Raw genomic sequence first — 20,308 nt, 5'->3', positions numbered from 1 at the left:
CAAAAAAAATGGTTTTTTTAGCCCAGCGTGGTGGCATACACCTGTAATCCTAGTACTTGGGAGGCTGAGGCAGGAGGATCGTTGTGAGTTTGAGACCAGCTTGGGCTACAAAGTGAGCTCAAGGCCAGCCTGAACTGCACAGCAAGACTCAGTCTCAAAAAAGACAAAAAAAAAAAAAAAAAAAAAAAAGTTTAACATCATTAGTCATTTCAGAGATGGAAGTTAAAACAACACTGAGTTTCCATCTCACCCTAGGAAGAATGGTTACCATGAAGAAATTAACCAATAAGAAATGGTGTAGGGGCTGTGGGGAAAAAGAAACACTTATCCACTGTTGGTAGTAGTGTAGATTGTTACAACCACTGTGGAAATCAGTCTGGAGATTCTTCAAAAAACTGGGATTAGAGGTCCCATTCAACCCATCTAGTCCTTTTCTGCATATTTTTCCAGAAGAAGTGAAACATCATACCACAGCATTATATATTTACCCATGTTTATAGCAGTGCAATTTGTAATAGGCAAATCTTGGAAACAACTCAAATGCCCATCAGCAGAGGAATGGAAAAAAAAAAGATGTGGTATTTTTATACAATGAAGTTTTATTCAGCAATAAAGAAAGATAAATTTGAGGATTTTACAGGTAAATGGATGCAACTAGATACCATACTCATAAGTGAAATAAATCAGACCCGCATGTGTAAAGATCATATTGTCTCCCTCGTGTAAGAACCTGAAAGAGTAAATAAAATCCAAAAGGTTCAATAGATATTGTGAAAGGGAAAGAAACTGTGCAAAAAGAAAGAACAACAGGGATGAGGGAAAGGAGAAAAGGCAGAAAGAAGGAATGCAAAAAATATATATGCAAGATAGCTAAGACAACTATACTGCTAGCTTCTATTGGTTTATTGAAAGGAACACTTAATGCTTAATAATTTGATCAATTTTGCATGCTTATATCTGGTAATCCGAACAACTACTTTGAAGACAACTATATGTAATATAACAACCATTGTTGAATTCATATCATCTTGTTTTTTGAAATTCTGTATCATTTCTAATTTTTAAATTATTTTTTACTGTCTTAAAAAATGGAACTTTCCAGATCATGCTGAGAGGTGGTGGAGTAGTGGCTGCTCGACCCACACATGGCTATGGACTCCTCACTGCCTCCCCTACTCTGGACCAGCCCCCTCACCGCCTGTAGAAAATGGTGAAAGAAACCACTTACTACGATGTTTTGGGGGTCAAACCCAGTGCCACCCAAGAAGAACTGAAAAAGGCTTATAGGAAATGGTATACCATTATCAGGAAGTACCACTCTGATAAGAATTCAAATGAAAGAAAAGTTTAGACACATTTCTCAAGCTTATGAAGTTCTTTTAGTTGCCAAGAAAAGGGAATTATATGACAAGGAGGAGAACAGGTGATTAAGGAGGGAGGAGCAGGTGGCAGTTTTGGCTCCCCTGTGGAGGTCTTTGATATGTATTTTGGAGGAGAAGGAAGGATGCAGAGAGAAAGGAGAGGTAAAACTGTGGTGTGCCAGTTCTCAGGTACCTTAGAAGATTTATATAATGGTGCCACAGGGAAAGTGGCTCTGGAAAAGAATGTGATTTGTGACAAATATGAAGGCGAGGTGGTAAGAAAGGAGCTCTGGAGTGCTGTCCCAACTGTGGAGGTACTGGAATGCAGATAAGAATTCATCAGATAGGACCTGGAATGGTTCAGCAAATTTAGTCTATGTGTATGGAGTGCCGCGGCCATGAGGAACACATCAGCCCTAAAGATAGATGAAAAAGCTGCAACTGAAGGAAGATAGCTAGAGAGAAGAAGATTCTAGAGGTTCATATTGACAAAGGCATGAAAGATGGCCAGAAGATAACATTCCATGGTGAAGGAGACCAAGAACCAGGACTGGAGCCAGGAGACATTATCATTGTGTTAGATCAGAAAGACCATGCTGTTTTTACTCGATGAGGAGAAGACCTTTTCAAGTATATGGATATACAGCTGGCTGAAGCACTATGTGGCTTCCAAAACCCAATACCCACTCTTGACAACCAAGCCATAGTCATCACCTCTCATCCAGGTCAGATTGTGCAGAATGAAGAACTGGAGTATGTGCCTAATGAAGCCATGCCAATTTATTGTAGACCATATGAAAAGCGTCATGTAATTATCAGCCTTAAGGTAAACTCCTGAAAACAGTTTTCTCTCTCCTAATAAACTCTGCTAGAAAACCTCTTACCCAAGAGTAAATAAGAAGGAGAGACTGATGAAATGGATCAGGTAGAACTTTGATCCAAACCAAGAAAGAAGGCACCATTATAATGGAGAAGCCTATGAGGATTAGGAACATCACCCCAGAGGTGGTGTTCAGTGTCAGACCTCTTAATGGGGCCAGTGAGTAGTACTCACTGCTGGCATTGAATGTGCAGTCGTGAATGCATGAAGGACTATAATCATCACATGCTCACTGCTTGCTATTGTTTTTGTTTCAATATTCAATTGTAGTAGTGTTTTAAAAGTTAAAGAATAAATGCAAATACAAAAGCCCCAACTTTGCACTGTATGTATGACTTTAGTGTGCAAGATGAAGTTTAATGCCTGTAAAAAGTACCTAACCCTAGTGTCTGTTAGGCCATGCCTTGTAATTGATTCCAATTGTAGGTGAGAAGAGACACCTCCAGTTAACGGACTTCCTCCAAGTTTAGACTGGACATGCTTAGACTGAAATGCTAGGAATATGTGTTGACTTTAGCGTATGACCCTTCATTTTTAAGATGTGGATTAGAACTATATGTAACTGGCAATTACAAAAAGAAAACAGCTTGTAGAAGTGTTTGTCTGTCTCGTTATCTGTATTAAGTGGGACTCACTGTGATGCCTCTGCATTCTACTGCCTCAACTGTTACTTGAAGGTGGCATAAAATATAATTTAGCCTGTGATATCATTGATAGAAATGATACCCTTTTAAAGGAGTTCATCATAATAATGTTGCTTCTTAAGGGCCTGCATTTCCATGATTGCACTCCCTTCTGCTGTGCCATTTTTTCAAATATATATATTTTTTTTTTGAAAGATATATATATATTCAAAGATATATATATCTTTTCAAATAATTTATATATATATATATATATATATATAACTTTAAAAAATAAAAGAAAAGTAGAGAAAAGAAAAAAGAAAACTGCTAAAGAACTTGCAAACTAAATTTAAAACTTTGGAAGACAATTTATGGCACAGATGGGACAAATTCAGGGCCAGGGTATACAGCTCAGTGGCACAGCACCTGCCTGGCAAGCACAAGGTCCTGAGTTTGACTCCTGGTACCAAAAAAAAAAAAAAAAAGAAAAAAAGAAAAAAAGAACCTTAACTGATGGGATAAGGTGAATAAATCTGAAATGCATGCAATAATAATCCAGAGTCAGATAAGAGAATTCAAGAGATGCAATATTCAAAGAACTGGTTTGTAAATTTTATACAATTATACAATTGGTGAAAGTTATCCAGCCTCAAATTTAAGAAGTTGTAGGGTCTCCAAAAATGATAATTATAAGAAAAACGTACTTACAAAAATAAGTATTGAACCAACACTTCACAAAGGAGCATACCCAATGATCAGTAAGTACTTTATCACGGCCAGCAAGCCTCTGCATGGCTTGTCCAAGTCTACCTCTCAGATCTCTTCTATTAATCTCCACCTGACCAGTGAGCTTTCTTTCCATGTGTAAGATAAATCTCAGCCATTTTTTCACTAAGTTCGGCCTGTATGCCTCTCCTCTTATTTGAAATATGCTTCCCTTCCCAGATGTTCATGTGACTGACTTCCTCTCAACATTAAGACGTAGCTTCTTGACTACACAAATTAGTTGTCTTCCTTCCTCATCTATTTTTCTGTCACATTACACTATTTAATTTCTTTAAAGCACTCCCTTTGCTTCCCTGTTTATGTCTTTAGTGTGTGGTTCTCTCCAGAGAACCTAATATCCATTTGAGGAAAGATAATGTTTACCACTAAATCTCAAAGCTTAAAAGCCTTTAGTCTGCTGTGTAGTACCTTCTCAGTCTTCTATGGTTAAATCAAAAACTAAATAGCTTTGTAGAACATATTAACCACTGATTTCATGAACTGAGACAGATAACTGCCTTTTGATTTTTATCCATAGAAAGATATACTTAAATTGTCCTCCTCTCTTCTACTTATCAGTGACCATTGGCTCTGTGTACATTTTCTATACCACTTGAAATATTTCACTGCAATCCTTCGTAGGGATTCTCCTCATTTGAGGAACACTAAGAACCACTTTTCAGATATTCTTTTCTTTTTTCCTCTGTACTGAAATAGATCAGAGGCTTGTAACATTGATTGGTCAGGTCAGATTTCTGAATCACTTCTGTTCAGATTCTCTCCAAAACTGAATTGTTCTGCCTAAACTGTAAGAAAAAGATTGTAGTGTTCAGCATTCTCTTATCTTTTTAAGCAATCCAAAGATTAGCAACCCTTTAAAGTTTGACTACATCAATAAAATTCTAATTCCTCCAAATTCTCTTCTGGCTGGTCCAGTCCAGATTGTTGTGCCCCCAGTACTTTCTGTGTATTTACGTTAGTCCTTCCTACATGGACAAATAAATAACTTTTATTTTAAATATTTATTGAATAAATGATTTTTTAGATTGCCAAGACAATTCAGTATTCAAAGAGTAAAAAATAATATGCTGATAATGTATTAGAAAATAAATGTATTTCAGACATTTTAAAAAAGAAAAGTACAGAATCCATAAATAATGGAAGAAATCAAAGAGTAAGAGATTCACAAAATTAAAACTAAAGAAATATCAAAGGAAATGGGCTACCAAGACAAGAGAAGATAGAGCGTCACTTTAAAAAAAATGAATATTAAAACTCACCATCTTCTGTAGTTTTACAGGAGAAGTGAACCATTTGCCAAAATTAAAATTATTTAACATTGCTGAAGCAACAAGTGAAAGAGTACAGGACAACATAGTGTTGCAGGTAAGAAGGTACAAGGTGAGAAGAGACACCTCTAGTTCCACGGACTTCCTCCAAGTTTTCTAAGCATATCAGTTCACCCTTCAGGTCAGAGCACTTAGATTCCTGCTCTCTTCACTTGACACCTTCATTCACACACCAACATGGGAGATTTAACTTCACTGTCATTGGGGCACAAAGATAACTCAATGAAGCCTACGTGGGGATTCATCCAAACTGCCGTATCCCTCTTCAGCTCCACATAGACACACTTTTCTGCTCCTCCATACATTGCCTACCACTATTCCTCCCTGATATTTTTGCATAAGCACATACTTACCATTCTTAATACTGTAAAATGAATTTTGCTTATTAATTTTCTGTCTAAGGTATAAGATTTATGAGGTAGGGACTTTATTTATTTATGGTTGGAGATTTCTTAGCACGTTGTATTTACTTAATAAATAGTTGGAGAAGGAAATATAAACAATGTCCTGGTTTAGTAATCAAACAGAAAAAGGCTGAAGGTTTCATATTCTAAAGAAGAAAGGAAAATTAAGCACAGGACAGAATCAAGATACTTTACCTCAAACTCAAGTAAACAGATGAAAGTTGATCAGGATCCACATTTCAGAAAAACTTAATATTTATAAAGAAAATCACTTCTCCTTCCAGCACTAAAGGGACTAATGACAGTGTTCACAGACATTTTCTGTGCCAGACAAGAAAATTTACAATGTTCCCAGTTATAATTATTATGAAAGAAAGCACACTGGTAGAAGACTGGCAGACACAGAAGTTAATGACTATAATTCGTATTGCATAATTCTTATAGATGATTACCCATAAGGGACATCATGGAGGATAAGAAGCAAACATTTTGGTGATTTAAGGAAAAACTGTAAGCAAAACTGTGAATGGACCCAACAGATATGGTCCACATATCTGTTGATATGGTCAACATAGGGGAAAGTATTTACTTCACTAAAGTGTTGCTATGTTTTACTGATAGTAAAGAAATTGAATTGAGGAATTTTGAAGGTCCAGAACATCACAGTACACAGTGAGAGAACATAGCTCAGTTATACTGACTTCAATAGATGTCAGACTAGCTACTTTATAAAGAAAAACATCTATATAACATTTATACCATTAGTTATAAATGTACAGAGCTCTGTTTTGCATTCTAATGGATACAAAATGTTTAAGAAGTTTTTCCTTTTTTCCAAAAGTGGAGAAATGAGATTATACCGTTCTGGACATGATAGCACCATCATTACATTGTCTTCATTTTGACAGGCACAGGATTTAGCTCTAGGCCTGGCTTGTAGCAAATGCTGAACAAGAGTTTTCTTAATGCAATAATGAATGTAAATGAAAAGGAAATGATAACCTGGGATTGTGTTTGAAGATAAATTTTCAATACAACATGTTCCTATTGGAATATTGAGATTACAGTTAACACAGTGCCAAAAAGTAAAACCAAATTCTATGCACTCAGAAAAAGGTGAACATGCCTGAACCAGTAGAAATAGAAATGTTTCCATTCTCCTAAAACAAGAGAAGCAGTTTGCTCTCCTACAGCAAGTGACACTGATAGATGCTTGCAATGAGAAAAGATAACACAGCCAGGCAGCATGGAAGATGAAAAGGAGTACCAGGGACACGTAAAACAGCAATGATAGGAGAACAGAAGGTGAAAACATTATACATCTGCTCTGGGAAGAAGGTGAACCATATGCACCTGTGGCACATTGGGGAAAAATACAATAGACTTGGGCAAAAAGACAGAAAGATGACTCACAGGGGATGTCTTATAAAGATCCTGCATTTCCCCAGAAGAAGATTCAAGGCATCTGGATTACAGTGGGGACAGATGAAGCATATGGGGGAAAGGTGCATTTGGAATCCGCAGAGATGTATGTGGTGGGACAGAGAGACGGGCTGAAGGAAGAGGTGGAGGAACCCATGCCCCTGCTAAGTGCTGCAAACCAGGATGGTGCTCGTGGGAGCACGAAAGGAACAGTATACATTCTTGAGTCTTACTGGAAAAGTGAGGCACTTTGTGCTTATTGGCATAGACATATACACTTGTTAATGTTTCAGTATCAATCCTTAATATGCCAACAGTGGAAACAATAACTATTAAATGACCGGAAGCTGATATACCCTGTACTTGGCGATGGCTGGACAAAAGCTAAGTGTTGCCATTACAGCTAAGTGTTTGGAGCACATAGAAGGGCAGATGGGAAATGTATCACAGCGATCATGATTTAAAAAGGGAAACAAAGAAATGCGTGCCAAGGGAAGAGAGGAAACCCAAAAATAAAACTCTGGAATGCATTAAAACAATGTGTGAAACATTTGAAGAATTTTGGTAAGTGACTAAAATTATTTCCAGCCTGGAGGTGAAAAAGATATTACCTGTGAGATTAACTGAGGGGGAAAGGGGTGATACATCCCAACTAAATATGAGTAGTTTTTCATTCTTCTAGGACACAGTGACCAGATTCAGTTTTTAAAAAAAAACTGCAATATTTAAGGACTTCTTTTGTTTTCATTTTTATTAGTGTATGTTTGTCATACATAATGATTACATTCTTCATTGGAAGTTAGTACACGTACATATTTTAATTTTTTTTCATTCTCTTCTCTTCTCTCCCTTCTGTTCATCTCTTGATCTCCATTTCCCATTTAAGAGAGATCTATCTCCCTACCTCCCAATATTTACCTTTTATTTTGCTCTTTATATTTTGGGTTTCTTGTGTAAAAGAAATCACTTAATATGTAAGCTTCTTTGTCTGATTTATTTTACTTAAAATTGAGGTCTGAAGGTCTATCCATTTTCTTATAAATGACTCAAGCTTATCTTCCTCTGTGGAAGTGTAGCCCTCTATGGTGTGCAAATACCACATTTTCTTTATCCATTATATGTTGATGGACATAGAGGACACTTCCAAGATTTAGCTATTACGAAGCCTGCTTCTATAAACACAGGTATGCATGTATCAGTATAATGTGATGCCCCTAACTGATTTGCAAAGATACCTAGAAGTGACATAGATGGTTCACATGGAATTTCTACTCCTCATTTGTTGAAGAATCTCCATACTGGTTTCTATATCGGTTGTACTAGTTTACCTTCCCACAAACAATGTAGAAGGGTTCCTTTTATAAAAAATTAACTCACAGCATTCATACATGAGTTTCACCAAGAAACTAATTTTATGAAGATCTCTAGGTTGACATATTACCTACTCTCATGGAATACATACACATATCTGAAATTTTTTAAAAAGTCAGTTATCTAGAATGGTAATAAAATTGTTTAACAGAAGAAAACATTGATTCAGAATTGGAGGTGCAACTATAACAAATCATATTCATCCTATTTCACAAAAATTTTGATTCTATGGAGCAGTCTTTGTATAAGGAGGCTGTATGAGCAAAAGTATGCCATGAACTACCTCTACTGAAATTCTGAAATCTTCTGCTGGCGGGAGCCCTGAGACTGTTCCTGGCTACATTTGTGGAACATGAACTTATGTTGCTTACACAGGAAATGATGTGTAGTACTTAAAAACAGGCAGTGAATGGTCTGTAGATACAGAAAGTTGAAGAGGTCAGGCTTTCCACCAGAACTGTACAGTCCCTCCACAAAGAATAAAGAAGGCTGCCATGGACAGTGTCTTCCTCTAGATTATCTGCTTATAGCAGTAGCTCACTCCCAGAACCAGCAATCTTCCCATTTTCCTAGACTTCTGCACAGGTACATGTCCAGTCAGGAACAAGGTTGTCCTTTTCCATTATCACTGTCACTGATATGGATCACCCCCTCCACACTTCTCTCCTAGACAACAGCCTCATAACTGACCTTACTAACTTCCATCTTGCTACCCTCAAAACCCATCTATTGCAGTAATCAAAGCTGGTCTTATCAGACCAGATCATCCCCCTCTAAGCTTCTGGGTCTGATTTATTTCACAGTGCTTTCATCTCACCTAAAGCACAGTTCACATTCCTACTCATTGCAGTAGGTAAGATATTTCATGGCCTCCTCCTCTCTGCTTTTCCATTGTCAACCCTCGCAGTCCATACACCTACTCTCCAGTATATCTTCAACAATGTTGAATTATTTATAAACCTTCTCTGGTCTTTTCTCCTCATGTTTCAATACTTTGTACATGCTATTTCACCCATCGGGAATCTCCCCTGTCTATACAGTGACCTACTGCTTTCCCTTGTAGTTCTGTGCAAGGTTGTATGACTGTATGAAATATATTCACTTCTGCCTTCAAAGTTAACCATTCTCTCCTTGTCCACATATGTAGTTTTACTACTGTGCAAAGGAAACTGGTATTTAACAACTGATTTAAGCATATTCTACTTTTTAGCAGATTGTGATATTCTTCATAGCAAGTACTATTTTATTTTTTCTTTATCTCAATATTTAGGCAGATTCTGTACATAGTCAGATTATGGTATTTGGTTTTAGACTCTTATGGCACAGATTAATTGAATTAAAACAATCTAGGAAGAAGGAGAAAATACTAAAAAATACAAAGGAAGAAAGATAATGTAGAAATTACACTTGTGATAAAATAAAAATAAAAGATAAATGTTAATGTATCATGAGATAAAAACAACAAAATTCAATTAATAAAATACAATCTATAAAATATGAATTATCAAGTTACTCACGTTATGAGAAAATTGCAATCCATCTATATTCTGGTACACAGAAAATCTAAAAATCACACATAAAAATCATGATGATTCTAAGAAAATTACACCTATGTATATTTAATTTGAGTAAAGTACAATGTTGATATGTTATAGAGGAAGAAAAAGATATATTATAGAGAACAGAGTGCTATACCTCCAAACTACACTAAGTCCCTGAATTACAGACATTCAAGTTGCAAACTTTCACAAATATGAACAGACCTCATATTATGAACGTTCATAGTTGTGAACAAATTGTCAAAGCAGCTCATGTGTCTGCCAGACATTGTCACAGCTGCACAGCTGTGTGCTTACTGCACAGTATGATCAGAGCCAGGGTGTCTAGAAGCAAGAGGAAAAGCAGGGGTGATATGCAGAGGACTTCTAGGAGGCACAAAGCATGCATATACATTGTATATTTGTGTCAAAGGTGTATAAGACTCACTTCATCAGACTTACAAACAAATCCAACTTAGAAACCTTCTCCTGGAATGGAACTTGTTCATAGATCAGGGACTTATTGTAATAGAGAATGGTAAAGTGGCTAGTGCCTTTGGATGGGAGAATATAATGCCTTCTGCCTGATATGCCAAATAAAAAGGAAATTTTATAGGGTAGCAGAAGAAAGAAAATGCTTGGAAGCTCTTAACCACCCAATGGTACATAAAATAGCCTCAAGTTATAAGAAGGAATCCAAATCATAGACACAAATGTGAACTATGAAACTGATGAATAATAGATGGAAATGACAATAAATCATATTTAGCATGAGAGCAATGGCAATTTGTCTGCTGAGCAAGAAGAAAAGTCCATGCAACTTGTGGTAAAAAGAGGGAAAATAATTTGCTGAACTTAATATACTTAATAGAATGTAATCTGCTAAAAGATAAAAGGGATATGCAATTTGTTTTGGGAGCCGCAGAGTAATATCAGTGATACTCTAAAACGGCCTGAGGGGTGGGGGTTGCTGCTACTGCAGAGAGAAGGGAGGAGGAGATCAGAAGGCAAGTGTTGAACACCGACAGCAAATGAAAAGACACGACACGTAGGAACGAAGAATATGGCTGAAGTTCTGGCCCTCATTCCAAACACAAGAACAGAGAGTGCTGCTAAAAAATATTGGAAGGAAGGCAAACTATCTAGCATATAGAGAAAAGCTTCATACTTGGAAACACTGCTCTTTGGACACTACAGAAATCCAATGACAAAGGAATGCATCTCACACATAGACACAAACACACACAAAGATAGAAAATGTCATCTTTCTGAACTATGTAGGAGGGAAGAAATAATTTAGGCTTAGGAAATGCAATGCTTTCTGAAAAAATAAGTGAAAATTTTATAAGATGTTGCTGAACACATATAGAGGAGATGAAAATATAATAAAAGAATATAAAGAAAAATTACTATGAAATTTTATTAAGTTAAAACAAGAAACATCTAATGTATATAGAGACAGGATCTTTGGTAAATTTGTCTTTTATCTTTGATTGATTGGGAGCAAATTATGGCAAGACCCTAGAGGCTAGAGGAAATAGAAATTTCTTAATACCTTCATCACCAAAGCTTCCAGCCAGTCTGGAAAATCCAGCGTGGACTGTGGAGGTACAAAGACTAAAGCTAAGGCGCAATACATGCTACTTTACATCTGATGAATTTGGAGGACCTCAAATGGGCTGCAAGTTCCCCTCCCCACTCTGCTTCTGGAAATAAGATGGCTCCGCTAAACAACTCTACTAATCAAAAGAACCTGGAACACTTCCTGCTTATTTCTCAGAGTGGGTTCCAGTTCCTTCTCGAATTCCAGAATTGTTTAAATGACTTAATCACATTCACTCCCGAGTATTAGGGAGCACTTCACCCTCGTGACACTACAAAATCTACTGTTCCTGAGCACAACCCCCATGTCTCTCTGTGCAGCATGTGACGTCCACCTCCTCCTAGGCTGTACGTGACAGTGACTAACAAACAGCTGTTAGCCTCATCTGTTTTGTGCTCGGCCATCTCCATTAACTTTGGGTAGGAACCCCTCCCAAACTAGTGGAATGAATAGAAACAATTCAAACATCTGCTAAAACCACACAAAAACAAAAGTGCCTTGTCCCTAACACGTCAACCGTGTCCAAATCTCTGAGAGACAGGGGCTTAAGACTGACATTCCTTGAAAGTTTCTCCCAGTGACACTAAGGTACATCTGCACTTGAGACCTTTTGTCATAAAAGAAGGAGGGTGTCCTCCCTTTTTTGCCATTATCATTTTACCATTGCCGTAACAAGAATAGACATTAAGAATTTTAGAAAAAGAAAGTAGAATTATAAGTCCCTGAAAATGTACTAGTCCCTCAAACCAGCTGACTTTTATATAAGATCTAAAGTGTCTATCATTTTCTAGCATGATGTTTTAGGTCTCTTTCACAACTAAACCTATCTCACACCTAAAACATAGTTTACTCCTAATTCCATCAGTGCTACTAAGAAGGTATTTTATAATGAAACCCATCAATTCTCCTTGACTGAGACCACAATGAGATTAAGAAATGTCTTGAAAGTTATACAGCTGAAAAATAATGAAATCGGATGCTAACACAAACATTTCAGCTTCAGATTTCATGATTTAGTCTCTTATACTATACTGTCAGTGAAATGAAGATTAATATACAAAAGCATGTATTAGCCTGCTTACCATTTTGAAGGCATTAAACAAATCCTTCTTTCATCTCTCCTTCTAATCACCTTTGAAACAAGCCCGCTTATATGTATATACACACAATCTCTCTCTGTTTTGTCCTTCCTGGCATAAGACTACTTCTATAAAGAACAGTTTCCAAGGGAATGATATATACGCTAAGAGAAAGGCAAAGAATGAGAATGTCTTTGTCATCTTGGGAACACAAAATCTTTACCAAATGTGAAAAGGAGATACCTTATTTCTTCCACCAAACTCCCCCAGCACCTCACCAAAGATACAAAGAAAAATTGTGTCCACTGTCTCATAATAAAATTCAGCATACAAAACTGAAATGGAAGTTAACTGATGATATTTACAATACAATGCTGTGTAATTGACAAACTGAAGCTAAAAACAACCTCTATAAATAAAAGTACACAGTTCTGAGAAAGTCAAAACGTGGAGGCTTGAAGGATATAAAAGTGTCACAAACTGTATGCATGTAAAAGAAATGTCCCTCCCTAAACACGTTACAGGGAAAGACTGTCACATACCAGACACATAGACAGGAAAGGATGTCCTGGTGGGGAAGCGTGAAGAGTACACTTTTGGAGCATATGGTAGTAAAAGACGAGGTGCTTGAATACAAAGGAGAGGTAAGACTGACCCACATGTCATAAAAGATGACACACTTGAGATGCTGTGAGGGAAAAGATGACTTATCACAGAAGCGAGAAGGTAAAATATGGAATGTTTTACTATTACAGAGACAGCTGTTGCCTAGTGAATTGCTCTTTTGAGTCAGCTTGCTTTGCTTCTGTTTTTCCTTTCATGTTGGCGGATAGAATGAAGGAATTATAAGGAAGCCTCCTGAGATCTTCCAACCCTATGAGTATTCCCCTTGTTTTTACAGAATGCATTAAATAATTCATCAAATGTGTCTTCCAAATCTGTTAAGAATTGCAGTATAATTTTTATTCCAAGAAAAAAAAAAGCCAGAAAATGAATGTATCCAAGCAAGTTCAGGAATACACAAACAAAGGAAATTTTAGAAAGTGATAATATGAACCTCTTCCATCTTGGCATTAAGATATTGTTGAATGGTCTCTTTCTTCATCCATAGCATGCAAGTACTGTTCATTCAAGTGAACTTATCTTTATAAACCCATGCATACAATATGTTGGAGCTAAGACTTACTGCGAAAGGAGAGGGAAACAATTCAAATAAATAATATGTTAATTATGATTCTAAGGTATTCTTAAACCTTCAAAGTTGAAGCCCAAATTATTTTGTATGTTAGTTAATCTTTTCTGCTAGTGTGGCTAGATTAAGAGACTCCTGGAGAGGTTACTGGATCATGGAAGCACTAAGCTCATTAATGAACTAACCAGCCCATAGCCGAATGTGCTCTCAGGGGTGGGGCCCCAGGAAAGAGGTGGGTCACTAAGTTGTGCCTTGTGGAGGACATATGTCTCATCTCGCTAGCACTCTTACCCTGGAGTCTCCTTCCAGGACTTCATGAAGTGAACAGCTTTGCTCTCCCATGCTCTTCCACCGTGAATTTCCACATAGAAGGCAGCTGACCATGGACTGAAATCTGGGAAACTGTAAGCCAAATTAAACCTCGCTTCCTTAATTCTTGTGTGTTGGGTATTTTGTCCACGCAACAGAAAAGCTGTCTGATACAGTCTGTCTAATAGGATTTCAACAGCTATTTTAAATAGATCCAACTTTTCTTTAAGGTTGAAAAGACATTGAAATTGATCTTCGGGGTTTTTAAGCTGTACCTGTGCACTGACTGTGATAAGAAGTCGTTGCCTAGAAAGCTGCATGCAATATGTATATGTGCCAATGCCCCACAATGAATGTATATATTGTGTCACAAACATATTAATAAAAAGGAAAAATAAATAAAGTGAAAACTGAAAATCCAGCATCTGGAAACAGTGCAAAGATTCTGTAAGTGTCACGTTGAGCTTCTGTCCAGCACCAAAGTAAAGAAAGCTTTTACCATCTCTGCTGTTCAGTAGCTGTGCCGCTGCAAACTACCTACATTTCTGGCATCTCTTTCCTCTTCTGTAATATCAGGATAATAATAGTGCAGATCTTATGAGGCTTTCTTAAGGATTAAATGACTTAAGATTTATAAAGTATTTCAAATACCATTTAGTACACACATAATTGCTACCAATGTCATTATCACATGCTTTATCATAAAAATGCCCTTACCTATGGCCTAGCTACACCACAAACTTGAATATTTAGTTTTCAAAAAAATCAAAAATTTAAGATATGTTTTCCTATTAAAATAACAAAGAATAAGCAGTGAAAATATTTAATGTCATTTAAAGAATGATTAAATAAGCATTTGTCTTAATTTCAAAAGGAATAATCTTTTAAAATCCCCAAATGGAAACAGGGGTTGCACCTATGCAGCACGCACTGTGTAAACATTGCTTTGTGCATGTAAGAACGAATAGAACGTGATCCTAAGGCAGATACTTATAGAATACTCTTGGTAGCAATTTATACATAAGTGACAAAATCTTCGATCACTTAGAGTAAAATAAGCTACTGGTAAACATTGCATAAAGGACACAGAGGGATGGAGGAGGCAGAGGAGAAAACTATGTGAAGACAGACAGAGACTGCAGTGATACATCTTAAAGACAAGGAGCTCCATGGATGCCCAGCATTCATCAGAAGCAAGGAGCAGAGCACAGCAACAAGGTGAAAAAGCAGGTAACAGACCAGGAGACAACATTTATCAATCATGTATCTGAAAATGCGCTTATGTCCAGACTATATACAGAATTTTACAGCTCCTTATTTAAAAATGCAACACATTTTATAAATGGAGAGGAGAAATATAAACATTTCTCCAAATAAGATATACAAATGACCAACAAGCACATAAAAACTTGCTTAACATCAGGAACTACTAGGAAAAGCAAATCAAAACCATAATGAGATACTAATTCACACTTATTAGAATAACCACGATCAAAACGACAAAGGCGAGTGCTGGCAGGATGTGAGGAAACTGGACCCCTCAAGCCTTGCTGATGGGAATGTAAAATGCTATAACTGCCTTGGACAATGGTCTGGCAATTACACATGCTTGTCAAATGATCCAGGAATTCTACTTTTAGATGTATACCCAAGATAATGGAATACATGTGTCTAAAAATGTTTGTATATGAGTGTTCATAAAGAAATGTTCGCAGAAGTGTAATTCATAATAACAAGAAGCAGAAGTAACACAAATATCCATAACCTTATGACCAAAGAGACAAAAATATTGAATATCCATACAAAGAAATGGTGTTAGGCTATAACAAGCAATGAAGTACTGATACATGCTAAAACATAAATGGACCTAAAATGATGCCGAATGAAAAGAAAACCATGAGAGACCACCTATTACATGATTGCATTTATACAAAAAACATAGATTCACCAAATTTATATAGAGAGTGCGGTGGATTAACTAATGGTCAATGTGTGACACCCAGTTGAACTGAATCAGCGTTTAGATTATATACTTACACATATTTAAAAGGTAAAGTTTATAGTATAAGTCACATATGAATTGGGCTACTAAAAATAATTATTATATAACAACATGTAAACAAGGACATTAATATCACACGTTTTATTATGTTATTATATAATAAAAATGAGTAAGGTAAAAGTGAAAAAAACACTAAAAGAAGAAATCGAGAACAAATGAAGGGCCAGGGATATAGCTCAGTGGCACAAGCGCCTGCCTGGCAAGCGTGAGGTCATGAGTTTGATTCCCGGTACCAAAAAAAAAATAAAAAAAGAAAGAAAGAAACTTAAGAACAAGTGCACATCAAGTTTTAGCAGTGACCCCATTATTTAGAAGCTATTATCACTAATATACATCATACTATTGCACTAGATGTCAGAACAGAGGCTATTCCCAGAAGGTGATGTCAAATAAGGATCTGATACAATTCCAATTACAAGTAGATGTCTACAATGCTCTTACTGATCAGATTAGAGAGAAGGACTGCCAATATAACCATGGTTCTTTCAAGAAAATATGGTGTATGTGTTATTCATAAAAGGACTAAAAAAATCAGAGATTTGGCTAGCCCAATCCAGCTTGGGTGCATACTTAAATTATCCCGATAAGTCCTTACCAAAATATTATTTAAAGGATGAGTTAAATCAGAATTTTGGAGGAAGTATACTTATTAAAAGGAAAATTTATTAATTCTACCATAAAACTATATGTAAGTCAGTATCTCAGGAAGATCGGGGAAGGGGTAGAAGTCAGGAATCTGTCATTCAAAAAAATATTACTAGGTGATTTTTATGCAACTAAATTAGAGGACACTGATACAGAGTAGAAAAATCCATTATTTATGGTTTCTATTATATATGATACTGAAGTCCAAGTTAGCAAAATGAAATAGGAAAAATAAATAGCTTCTACAAGAATTGCAAAGACATGGCATTGTCCTTACCCAAAATATCTTTGTCTGAATAGAATCTATGGGAATCTACAGGCAAGGATATTTGGAAAATCCAAAAAATTTGTGGATAAAACTAACTTTAGAATTTATAATGATTGGCTAGATTATTGAATACAAAAACAATAATAAAAATTAAATATTTTTTAAAACTCAGTGGAGTTTATGTCCAACAGCATAAATTTGTACAGTTGTAATTTTTTTCAAAACACAAAGTATAATTCAAAAGAGCAACAAAACTTACTTTAAAATAACAGATGACGGGTGGGGGATTTAGCTCAGCGGCACAGCGCCTGCCTGGCAAGTGCAAGGTCATGAGTTCCATTCCTGATACCAGAAAAAAAAAACAAAATAAAATAAAATAAAATAACAGATGAAATTCTAAAGCCAAACAATGCTATATACCAATTCCTGCATACTAATGTAGCAAAATTACATAGCCTTTCATGGAATGGAGTTCTAAACACTTTAGTGAAAAAAAGAGGAGGAAAAGCATAGAAATGGGACTACAACTTTCACTGTATACAGAATACTCTAGCAAAAGAGTGAGTAAATATGGCACAAAGCTGGACTATTGTTAACTTCTCAATCTGCATAGTGTGCAAATGTTTCTGTTTTTTGTATCTTTGGAATATTTTAAAAATCAATAAAAATTAATATTCAGAACAAAAAAATTGCATCATTTCAAATAATCATAGTATTTGTGCAATTTGGAATTTAGAATATCAAAATAAACATAGGAAGACATTTGATAATATGAGAACATAATCAGATGCAGGACAGGACTGGGCATGATTAGGAGTCAGCAAGCCAATTTTTATGATCTAGTGTAATGCCATATGTGGAAAATCACATCCATGGAGTTGTGTCACACTGGGGCAGATGAAGAAGGAGGAGGAGGAGGAGGAGCAGAGGGAAGAAGGGGGAAAATAAGGTGGAAGAGGAGAAGAGAGACACAGAAAGAGAAACAGAAACTAGTTTAGAAAAAATGGTGTTTAATTCAGTTTTCACTAATCTTTTAAAATTAAAATTTTCAAATAAAAATGCCAATGTATTCACCTCTGACACTGTACATTGGCCAGAAGTAGCTTCTTTGGAGGGAATGTGTCTCCTCGGGGCCCTTACCACTCATACACTGCTTTCACAGGGCAACTTCCTATTACCTGCTTTGTCCACTACATTTCCCACAGGTTTCAGTTCATAGTACATAGGAGGGCATTAGAAACCTGATGAATACAGTGGTTAAAATATACCAGGGCAGAGCACATTCAGAAGGAATGTCATGTCTGTGCCATTGCATGTGTGCTCTATGCAATGGAGGATAAAGGATTATTGCTAGTTTAATTTAAAATTTATTTTCAATTTTCTCGCCTAAATTAACTCAAATATTTTTTTCTCTCCTATCATCTTTCTTCAGATATATTTTTCTCCTTTCTATCTTCCAAGCTACACTAGAAAGAAGCATGCCCTGTCCTCCTTGTCAACAGCTCTCCTGCAAAATGTGAACCTTTTTAAAATTCTTAATTAGTATTCACTACATGAGTGTAAAGTCCTTTTGCTACTACATGATGCTAACACATGCTGACATGTATCCGATTAGTACATTTCTAAATGTTCTTTAATGTTTTTTAATTCCTTTATGGTCTTGGGCTCTTTTTAAAATTCTTTTTCTGTTTTCAACCATTATATTCTCTGAGTCCCTCAAACAACCTGATCTAGAAATAATTCTTGCTATTTTTTAGTGCATTGAGATAATAAAATTTTTATGTAAATGAGATGGTGAACCATAAAAGCTGTTAGATGCATCTCCTTGGGTATAGGAATGTCTGTGCCATCATGAAAATAATGTGAAAATTTATTGAATGTTTCTTATGAGTCAAATCCTTTCCTTAGTGATATATATATGTATTCTTCCCAACAATATAAATTGTACAATTTAAAGGGCAGATACTAGTTTTACTTCTGCATTGTACAGATAAGGAATTGAAATTGAGGTACGGAGCATGAAATAACTTTCTTAGAACACAGCTGGGAGTTGATTCAATCTTCAAAGCTAGGCAGCACCGGTACCTCACTGCTACCCACTGAGTAGTTCAACTCCCAACTGTCAAACCCTAGTGACAGCACACAGTGTGCATGCTACAAGACACAGCCTGGGCGTGTTCCCTGACTTCAACCTAATTGAAACAATAAGATAAGGATAGGGGTCAGAGAGCAGATTTGGGAATTCTAATGGTTTTAACTATCATTTTGAGTGGCAGCAAAAATGATTAAAAATGTTATATTAAGTTCTTATCTATGATTTCTTGGTGGTACCTGTTCATTCTGTCATTTTCTACACTTGAACATGCACCTTAACAGTACAGAAATGAGCAACAAGAAAGAAATTCTCATATAACAATTCTGTTTAATCAACATATGTTATATTTATAAATATTTGGAAATATTAAAAAGCATAGAGAATAGTATAGTAAATATCCATGTTTCCATCACCCTAAATTGATGTGTTTTCTTTTTCTTTCTTTCTTGGTAAAATAAATAAAACAATAAAGATACCATTGCAGTGTCCTTGAGGGAGCACAATCCGTTTTCTTTGGCATGATCTAGTTTTCTTTGATCTAAAGATGCTGGTTCACTGCCAAGAGTGAATCTCTTTCCAGCCAAGAAGAATCTTTTCTCATAATTCAGTCCTCTTTCCAAGTAACATATAGAAAGAGACAAGGTGTCTCTAAAACTACTCTTAAAATTGTCTTAGAACTAGAAAAGCTGACTCTCCTTTAAACATTAGTTTGTAATGATTTCAATTTTCCCTTTATCCATGAGGATAACTCTTCATCTATTTTCAGCCTAGAAAATTCTCCATCTAAAACATTACTTGCCAATATCTCTCAAGCAATATTGTCAAAGCCCTTGAAATGTTTGCTTTTCTCACAAAATAATTTTAGACTTTAGGATAGTATCCTGAGGAGTTCTCCATAAAACTCAAGAACCAGTATCCCTCATACAAGCCATCAAAATCCTTTCGTCTTATAATCTGAACTGACACATCTCTGAGGAGCTAAGTCTCATCTCTTCATTTTCTTTCATATATTTTACTTTGGGGAAAGAATACTTTGAGTGTACAAGCTTCGTGCTGCTGTTCTCGGCCCCATTTTTTCATTTCCAAAGAATGCTCCTAGTATCCTATTTTTATGTATTTTCTTTCTATTAATTAGCTTCTAAACACCTGTCTCCTATTTAAAAGTGTCACATGGCTGGTTTACAAGAAGAGTATTTTTACTCTGTGGTGAGCATGGGGACATCGTGGTGGGTACTTCTGAAGCATAAACTAAATCGTGAGGCTAAACAAACTTCCCAATACTTGGCCTAGGTGGTTGCCCATAGGCAAATATTAATGCATATAAAATTGTAAAATGGTG

General features: G+C 36.1%; 1 pseudogene; it reads left to right on the top strand.

Annotated features, from left to right (window-relative positions):
- Positions 1-1,207: 1,207 nt before the first annotated feature.
- Positions 1,208-2,392, top strand: LOC102014738 (annotated as a pseudogene).
- Positions 2,393-20,308: the final 17,916 nt, after the last annotated feature.

Source organism: Chinchilla lanigera, unplaced genomic scaffold (assembly GCF_000276665.1).
Source record: "Chinchilla lanigera isolate Chin_1 unplaced genomic scaffold, ChiLan1.0 scaffold00005, whole genome shotgun sequence".
Taxonomy (NCBI): Eukaryota; Metazoa; Chordata; class Mammalia; order Rodentia; family Chinchillidae; genus Chinchilla; species Chinchilla lanigera.
This window is presented reverse-complemented; position numbering and strand designations above follow the sequence as displayed.